Source organism: Montipora capricornis, chromosome 10 (assembly GCF_036669925.1).
Source record: "Montipora capricornis isolate CH-2021 chromosome 10, ASM3666992v2, whole genome shotgun sequence".
NCBI lineage: Eukaryota > Metazoa > Cnidaria > Anthozoa > Scleractinia > Acroporidae > Montipora > Montipora capricornis.
The window spans coordinates 28,265,231-28,272,557 of record NC_090892.1 but is presented as its reverse complement, the minus strand read 5'-3'; positions in this window follow the sequence as shown (position 1 = coordinate 28,272,557).

Here is a 7,327-nt window from a genome sequence, read left to right as displayed (position 1 = left end):
TCTTCTGGAGTGTGGTATTTTGAAATATAACCCCTGGCTGTTTCCTCGTCGGTCCGCACTATTTACGTGGATTAGAAAGAGAAGATAATTCTACTCTATTTTCATGAGAGTAAAAGAAAAGAACTTTAAAAACATGCATTCATTTTGAAATAAGAAGCTCGTAACGTAATAAAAATATTTAAAAAAACCAACCCTATTAAATTTATGCAATATCGCTTACTAAAACTAACCTTTCAACTACTACTCGATTAGCGACCTTTTCCAGCCTCCCGGTCTTTTCTCTATAAAATTTCATGATGAATTGGAAATAAATTTGCCATTCTTTAGCCGACCTGGAAATTTTTCCCCGGCGTTTTTGTTGTCATAAGATCTTAACTAATGCTTCCAGTAATGCATGACGTATTGCAGTTGTGTTACCTCCGCAGTCAAAGTTGCACACACAATTAGCGCAAACGTCCTTAAGATAACAAATTACGATACATCTGCAGCTCACAGTGACAAAGAGGACATCATCATTCTCAGCAACACAAGAATATCTCCTATCGCAAGTGAGTTTCCTTATTTAAGTGAATTAACGGCAACTGGCATTCTACCAGACCTTTCTGCTCTCAACTATTAGTTAATATCAAGGCAGAGGTTTCACAGGTATCTGCAGTAAAAACACTGCATACACAATATCAGGGTGTCCTCAAAGAAGTGATCATCAGAAATCCAGCTACTTCAGTGAAACTTCTTCTCTGGGAAAACAGCGTAGAAATATTGGAGCAGAACAAAAAATACACACTCCAGAATATCAACTTGAAACGATCCAAGAATAACATGTATCTAAACACCACCGAGGCTGACATATTTATCTTCTCTAAGACATCTGCATTCACAACTCCAGTATTTACAGTAGAAGAAGATGTCAGAACAACATCAGCCATAAGTGCACGAATACTTGGAATTCAACATACTTTTCAAGCACTTGCTTGTATTTTGTGTAACAAAAAAGTAATTGCTATGCCTGACGATCCCATTCTAGGTAAACATGAAGCCTGTAAATTAATGCAGGCAATAACCTCGTCAGAAGTAAACTGGTATATAAGAATACTTGTGCAAAACACATCTGCCGTTAAAGTGCCCCTAACCCTTCAACTTATTTTTTGGGGGGTAGATTTTGACATATTTCAAGACCTCGTTTTCGGAAAAATTTTTCACAAATATTGAATCCTTATTTTTTTACGAGCGCTTGAAGTTAGTGAAATTTGTAATTTTCTGCCCGCTGGACAAATTATTCTCGCGTGGGCTCGTTAGGAACAAGCCAATGAGAAGCGTCTGATATCTAACACTTTTTTTTAGCTATGACGTAAGAAAAGGACACAATGCCATAACATAGGAGTGCGAGTTCGAAGGTTATTTGTGAAAACTTACAATTGGTCTGAAAATATGTCCTCTTCCAAAGAGTCTTCTGACTCAAGTACGGAAGAGTATCTTTCGGACGATTCCGAATGCCTGGATTTTCAAGAAATAGAGACGGAGCAACGCGAAAATCAAGAACTTTTATCAGAAAGTTCGACTGCCGACAAAGAATCAGACAGCGAATTGCAAGCCTATATGGACGAGCCTCTCACTGCTGAAGAATTGCTCAAAAATTAAAGACAACAAAAAGAAGAAAAAAACAAGCAAGAAGAAGTTCTTAAGAAGCGCCTAGCAGACGAAACCAGCGAACTTCAGCCCTCGGATCGCTATCAGAAGGAGTCTTATGCATGCTGATTCCTTTCTGTTTATTGTTAGAGTTGCTGCATCCATAAACCACGCACTTTTCAACCATTTTCTCTGTGTTTTCTGCTAATCTTCACACATCCCAACAACTCAAGCTTGCACGATGTCTTTTTCTTACGTCACGGTCGATAATTTGGCCGAGTGGGGGACTAATGCGAACGATAGGTGAAAAAATGGTCAAGACCACCTCCACTTTCAGCGCTCGTAAAAAAAAGCCAGGATTCAATATTTTTGAAATCTTTTACGAAAATAAGTTCTTGAAAGATGTCAAAATCTGCCAAAATAAGTTGAAGGGTTAGGGGCACTTTAATGAAAAACTCTGATTAGGATTCAACCATGAGCACGTTACAGAACTGATAAAAATGCTCCAGCACCTGACCAATCCTGAGAAATGTTTTTCACTTGCATACAACACAATCGATTACAAGGTAACAGACTTCGAATTGAAGTAGACTGTTTTAGTTGATTTCCATACAGCTTTGTTATGTTAACATTTTTCAAAAGACATGTTATTGTTGTAAAAACGAACGATAAAATCCGACGTTTCGAAGTAGTCATGATTCCATTATCAAGGAAAATATAAAAAAGATCATGCAAATTGCAACATTTAAAGCGATTTTGGTGTGAAGAATTAACATAAGAGGGTGCGAAGATTATAAAAATACTGTAGCACGAATGGAGTCTGATTGCACGTTGAAATTTAATGCTCTTATAACAAGCATTTCGTATAGTAAGCAGTCAAATTTGTTTCTGCATTTCTTAAGCATTGTCCCGTGCATGTTTTTATAGTGTTTGGCAATGGCAGAGGATTGTTGTTTATGTCCTTTCTGAAATTTCAGGCAGTTCCTCTCGAAGAGCCCCCGGGTAAAGGCAGACCACCAACATATTCCCACCATCTTCTGCAGAAAAAGAAAGAATTAAGAGTCCATCGTTCGTGGAATTCTACCCAAGCCTATTGCAGATACGGTCCTACAGGCTCCAGATTAGTGCATTTGTATTGTTTACCAAAGACACACAAAGATCAGTTGGCGATGTGCCCCACACTATGAGCAACGCAAACATACAATTATGCTTTGGCAAAATGGCTCGACACTAATCTCAAGCCTCTGACCTTAAATCGTTACACAGTAACTGACATTTTTTAATTTGCAAATGAAATCTGCAGCTTGGAAATCGCAAATGGTGACATCTCGGTTTTGTACGACATGTCATCCCTGTTTACTAACATACATGTGTAATCATAAGGATATGCACCTTTTTGTTTCATAATCTGAAAATTATTTTTAAATTCTTCTTTTGTGTATTTTAATGCTTCATCAGGTTGATTGCTAACTAATAAATTGAAAGCTGTCAATGAATGTAAAATGATCTCCAAGCATAAAAGCCATATACTTTTGCATATTATTCGGAATAGCATTAATATTCATTTGACATTCGTCTCCTTTCTTGTATTTGTAAGTGTGTTTTTTTGCTATTTCACCAATATTTTGCACAATAAAATGACTGTCATAGCCTCTAAGATTATGAAATATAACTGGTATTTTGTAAGTCAATCTATAATTTAGATTACAATCTTTATGAGCACTACCTCTATATTTACCGGTGTCTGACAGTTTCCCAGTGATTTTTAATAAGAGCTTTTTTATATGAAAAAATAATAATAATGAGTACTGGAAGTGGTGTTGGATTTTTACGTTTGACCACTGTGAAACTGTTCTAACCAACTGCGGGCCACTGGCACTGACGTCATCGGCTATTTTCCCACGCTCAGCTGACATCCCATCGTGTTGATAGCACTGATAAACAGTATTTAATTCTAAGCATCCATTTCAAATAGCGCTGATAAACAGTATTCAAGTCTAAGAACCCATTTTAAAATGGTTAGCTTTCAATAATTTTGATTTAGGGTTTGTCTGCAGTCGGGAAATGTCAGACACTGACCATGGGGAAGGAGAAGTGAAACAGTGAAAAAATCCCCGACAAATGCCTGCGGATGGGGGAGGGGGGGGGGGGGCCGCAGCGGGCTAAGAATCGATCAAGTCATATGGGGATGGTTTCAAGAAGTGTAAGGTGGGCATTTTTCTCTTTCACTGTTGTTCATCATAACCCCCCCCCCCCCAACTGTCCACACACGTGCGCACACACATTCCACTACTTTGCTTTCATGTCACCCTCGAGGTGACAAGTTCTGACTTAAGTTTTTTTCTTCGCAGTGAATCACAGTGGGTCATAACATCAATACATTCCTATAGTTCTCCTGAAGAAAGGTGTGTGCTATTATACTTTTGTTTTAAGCTGTTCCTTTAGTGGCTGCTAAATGTAAGACGTGAACGTTTTTTCCTTAGTGTAACCATTTCTCCACGTCTTTATACATACATTTAAACTCGTAGTCATACCGATCAGCAGCGAGTCATAGTATTCACAGTAGGATTGCTCAATATTGTTGTCAACCTTACTGGTATTGGGCTTAATCCATTTGCCTCGTCTCAGCTAGCTGTCTGTTGATTTTACTTTTTGTTTTTTAGTTCACAAAGCTCTTCGGAATCAGAGGAGGCGGTGTTGCTTTACTGTCAAAAGGGAGGACATTTCCTTCTTCCGTGGAGAAACAACCTTGCCGTTCCTGGCATGGGAGGACGATTTTCGCAACAAAGAGATATCTATCAAATCCACCTAGTTTTGTGATTTGTGATCGATCGAGAGGTACTGCAAAGTGACAATGACCTCAAGTCAGACGATTTCTCTTGGAGAAACAATGGGACAAACCAAACCAAAGTGTCCTTGGGTGAGCTAACGTATGTACTTAGTAAGACCTACTTCGTACACAGCAAATACAAAGACTTCAAACGTAGAATCCATGCCATCGTTGGGCCAGATGGAACCCAAGGCCACTGCGTTATGCTGGTGTACTGCTTCGACAAAGAAGAACATGCAGTTTCGCCTAACAAAAAAGCCTGCATGCAGCCATCCACCATAAAAGCAATAAAAAAGAATTGAAGGGTGGCAAAAGTTCTCGCCATGTTTATATGGAGGCATGACAAGAGGCAGGGGGTCTTTCGGCAATGAAAGTCTCCGCAAAACCGCGTACCATCAATCAGATTGAAAAGCTGAAAGGCCGTTCCACTCAAAATCATAGTAGTGCGACAAAATCAGCGCAAAAAGATGAACTTTATTCAGTTATTGTCAAGTGTGTTGAAGACAGTACCAATCCAGAAAGATTTATTCAGTTTGTTCAAGGCGCGCCTCAACCTCTTGCCTTCCTTGCTGATGCCCGTCAGCTAAACGAAGTGGAACGATTTTGTACAAATGCTGGAAAGTCCGGAATACTAAGCATTGACACTACTTACAACTGTGGAAAATTATGTTACTCCAACTACGTATCGCCATCAGTTGCTTCTTTCCAAACGTACGGGAAAGCATCCTGTATTACTTGTGCCAACGCTTATTCATAAGCATCGGGACAAAGAAGGATTTTTATACCTCGCAAGCTCAATGATCAGGATTAAGACGTTGTTAGGGCGCATTTTGGCCATCAGCTGCGATAGAGATAGGGCAGTGAAGAACGGACTAGTCCCCCCATTTTCCCTGTGCCGTGTTCCTGGCTTGTAAGAAGCATTTCGAAGATGATATCCAACGGAAGCTTATAGAACTAGGTTTGAACGAAAATGAGTGGAGTCAGATCGATGCTGACATCTTTGGGTCAGAAGTGACTTTAGAGAGGGGTTTAATTGACCGCTCCAGCGAACTTGAGTTTGATAGGGACCTGGCAGAGTTAGAGCAAGTGTGGAATGATCGGGAAAAAGAAGCTCGAGGAACCAGTGTGCCCCAGTTTCATTCATGGTTTGTGCGTTACCAAGCTAAAGAAGTGAAAGAAATGCTTCTTTATCCACTGAGGTGGGATATTGTTTTAGGCTATGATTTTTACTACAACAACGATGCAGAATCTGTTCATCGCAACATCAAGTCCCGAGAGAACTATAAAGCCTCTGAAATATCACTGCAGCAGCGTCAGCGACAGCGCCTGCAAACTCAGGTAAAAAACCTGGCCAAAGATCATGAGTTAGCCAAACAAGGAAAAATAGCACATCACGAAATGATGACTTGTATGTGGACAGACGCCCCTATGTTGAAAGTCCAAGTGTTCAAAATGAGCAGGGCTACCATTTGAAATGGTTGGACCAAACTACTGCTCGCGTTTGCTACGGATGTAGGGGGAAGCTTCGATCATGTGATTTGAGTGTACCATCTCCACCTTTTGACATGGTGGTAACCACCAAAGAGTATCGCGGTTGGTACGACAAATCTGCTGAGACAGCCAAAATTACCAAGAAGCCTGAGGTAACGCATTATCATGTGAATCCTACTTGCATCTCCTCAAAGAATGCAGCGTTCCAAGCGTCTCTTCATTTGAGTATTACTCCTGATGACAGGGAGCGTATGCTTGAGGTGCACAAGAACTTCTTGCAGAACTCCTTGAACATTACACGTCTTCTGTGAGTGCAAAAAGCAGTATTTGGTAAATAAACGTTTCCACTAGCTGATTAATCAGAGGATTAGGCCAAGGCTAAACGATTATAAAAAGAATGAGGCTAAATCTTTCAAGTTTGGGTATATAATCCTCTGCTACAACTGCAACAAAGGGTTATATAGGTATTTATGAAATCCATTTTGAAATCACTGGTTATCCTTGCAATGTGGTATTGCCTTTGCTGTTATTAAAGGTTTCAATTTCAGAGTCATACAAAGTGAGCATCAGACTTAATGGCCTTGGCGAGTAAGTGAAGAATATGGCATAAGATAATTGGGATAACATCCGAGTTACTGAGGCTTGTGACTCTCCATAACAATAGCTACAATATTTTCCTCAAAACGGAAACGACTTAACCAACCAAAGTACATTTGTCAAAGAAAATTCCCCCCTTTGTTGGAAGAGGAAGTTTGCTGTTTTAGTAGTCTAGTGGTTTTAAATATCAGTTGTTTTTGTAGGCGTCCACGAGTTCCTCATCTTCTTGCTATCTCGATCATGTTAAGGGCTAGGATAAGGGTGCTGGTTAGGATGGGTGTGGGTCTCGGATCCAATATGGTTTTAGGGTTAGGGTTTAGGGTTAGGATTTAGGGTTAGGGTTAGGGTTTAGTATATAAGTGACACCTTTCTGGATACATTAAGAATTCATAATTACCTCATTCAAGTTTTTTTCCCTTTTGCTTTAGCGACGAAAGTTACATTTTATTACATCAAATAGGTCGGATAAAGACGAAACCAATCCCAAAGTTGTGACTTTTGCACACACTCAGAGAGGAATTTTGGGCCAGCAACCTTCTCCAACCTAGGGTTCCACAAAGTGATCATCTAAGATATACTTGTGTACTGTTTTATTGCTGTTGTGCATTGGCGTGGGCTAACTACCTTGGTAACTTGTTTAGAATTCAAACTAGGAATTGTTTTCATTGTTTTAACACATATTTCACCCTTGGTTGGGAAAAAGAATTACTGAGTTTGTTTCATGTTTCATTAGTAGTCTAGTGTGGGTGTGTGTCCCTGATGAAATAAAAAAAATATGGACCT